Raw genomic sequence first — 2,575 nt, 5'->3', positions numbered from 1 at the left:
CAAGACAGTTGTTGAAAGAGGTGGGTACGAAACTTCGGTGCGGCCCCTTTTCGGGGGCCGATCACGTTTGGGGGGGGGTTTGGAAAATGCCATATGACACATTGGAAAGCAGGGAGACGGGGGTACTTTCTTCTTTGACCTTACCCTGGTAGCCAAAGAGGTCCCGGAGCTCCCTGCCTGGTGAACAGACAGGGAGCCCATCCGCCGGAGCTTGACCTGGGCTCCGACGGCCACCGTTCATGGTTTCTAACCCTTCACCTATAAACACATTGCCACGGTTGGATCCAGCGTATGTTTGGGGGCTCGGGGTCCGCGGTATCGCCAGTACCGTAACCAAGATTGCTCAAGGTGCCCCGTGCGGGGCAGGTGACCAATTTTACCAAGCGAACTTGGAAGCATTTTTCCAGCCGGAACATTTATCTGAGGTAAAATTCACAGTTGGGTGCTATACAAACCCTACTATCATGACGATAGTATGCTGACCAAAGCACTGCCTCTAACAAGCAAGAAATGCAACTTAGTCCAAAGTAAACAACTTTTTCAAGACAAATATGTATATTTCGCATTCTTCTAGGGCTTAGGTGTCAGCTAAGATACAGTACAAAAATTGATTAATAAAGCCCCAAACCGTCTGTGTAAATAATTACTTTCACGTTTGCACCCATCAACAGCAGCACTGCCATAGAAAAAAATTCGAGCTGCACTTCAATAATAAAAACGTTACAGTGCAGTGACATTAACTACATTAACAGAGTAACAGCTGCAAAGGCAGCCTGCGCTTTGTGCCAATACTGAAAAATTGCAAAGGAAAGCACGACTTCACTTTTGCAATTGACATGCCGCTTGCATCTACCAATCATTTGAACCACGACATATCTTTCCGAATAGGCTTCAACGTCTACAATAATTTAAAACCCCAAGTACAGTGACCACATCAAGTCTTTCAACAGAGCTTTCAATTTAAATGACACCAGGCCACTGTTAAATGGCCAAGGACTCTCTGCAAAAGTCCCAAGAACTCTCCAAAGTCGCATAAGTTTCAGGAGATTAAGATGAAATATACGGCGAGGAGGATGACCACATCTTGATGTGACAACGCAGGCGGAAAATCCATGACGTGTTTCTTGCAGACAATATTTACGCTGCCATTTTCTTCTCTCAAAATAACTGGACCTCGAGAATAACTGGACCACGTCATGTACCTTTAAGGAAGGAACACGAAAATTTTGTTAGACGATGGCTTTAAATGAGTGAGTTGCTTAGGATACCTCTTTTATAGCACAGTAATTGATTGAAATATCAGCTATTTCTTGGTTTCTTTTCCGGGAATGCTGCTAACAATGTACAAAAAATATTAGCACAGACTGTCAATGGCCGTTCTCTAATTCTGGAAAGCAACCGCACTGGGCGTGGCCGTGGTGCCGTGTTATCACAGCAGCAACTCTCAATGTGAAAGCAAAATGTTTGCAAAACTTGAATGCAAAATAATAGTTTTTTTGTCCACATGTTGCAGCATCCAAAACAGGCTGAATGTGAAGGTATTTCCCAATATTGGAGTTAACGATTTACTTTTAACAGTAAGATTTTGCTACAAAGAAAACTACCACAAATTCAGCCCCGCAAAAATAAAATGCCAGCTTCAATAAACACTACCATAAATTAGGTCCCACAAAAAAAATGCCAACTTACCCAACTAAAATTAAGATGCAGGCGTTCCTGGCAGGGCCTCCTCGGAGTGCATTTCGAGGAAAGTTTTGCCAACGTGTTCCCAAAAGCTCTTACTGTCGTTTTCACCTACAGGTCAAGTTTTCACTGAAATGGTGTTCCGAAGCCATTACGTATATTGCAACTACCTAAAAAGAGACCATCAAAGTTCCAGAACTGGGCGTGCGTGCTTACTTGTAGAATGCAATGATTTCATCCCGTACAACGGCTTTCATGTGTTTCCTTTTTGTGAACACATGCCTTCAAGAACGGTGAACACACGCCTTCAAGAACCAGGAAAATGGCAGTATGCATTCCTTGTTCCATTGTTTTAAAGGAGCCATGAAGAGAAAACAAAAGTTTGTTTTATTCGAAAGATTAGGTGTTTCATAGTACCCCAAGCGCTTTCCCGGAAGCAAATGATGCTTTATTCACTGATAAATAAGGCAATTTAAGCCAAAATTTTAAATCTCCCGCTAAAATTGAACATTCCGTGACGTGTACAATGGCGTCATAGAGCCGGTCCATGAAACAGATACTTAGTATGTCGACTCCATATAGCACCCACACGCGGGAGTCGATCGAGACGGCGGCCATTTTAAAAATACTAGTAAAACCTAGTGCACCCGCAGCCCTAGTCATGGAATCGCCTGATCCGGAGAACAAAACTCTCGCCGAGGAGCTCGGGCTTGCATTTAACAACCTCACACCACAATAACGCTCAATGCTTCTAAGTGCACGAGCGGCAAGAGTTGTGGGATACGCGGTGGACGGGAAAGCGACCATTCCGCGATAGCCACAACAGACGAACGCCCAGCCGTCGGCACCGCTGCCTCGTCAGCCCCGTCGCGACGGACGAATATAGACTGGT

At 44.6% G+C, this 2,575-nt stretch overlaps 1 long non-coding RNA gene across 1 annotated transcript; it reads right to left on the bottom strand.

The window, feature by feature from the left end:
- Positions 1-374: 374 nt before the first annotated feature.
- On the bottom strand, positions 375-2,020 carry LOC144166111 (uncharacterized). The gene is made up of 3 exons (XR_013321577.1): positions 1,900-2,020; positions 1,690-1,812; positions 375-1,202 (listed from the first exon to the last, which is right to left on the bottom strand). It is a non-coding gene; the product is annotated as an uncharacterized LOC144166111 (long non-coding RNA).
- Positions 2,021-2,575: the final 555 nt, after the last annotated feature.

The sequence above is a fragment of the Haemaphysalis longicornis genome, unplaced genomic scaffold (assembly GCF_048455015.1).
Source record: "Haemaphysalis longicornis isolate Haplotype H1 unplaced genomic scaffold, Haemaphysalis longicornis Haplotype H1 scaffold_16, whole genome shotgun sequence".
Taxonomy (NCBI): Eukaryota; Metazoa; Arthropoda; class Arachnida; order Ixodida; family Ixodidae; genus Haemaphysalis; species Haemaphysalis longicornis.
This window is presented reverse-complemented; position numbering and strand designations above follow the sequence as displayed.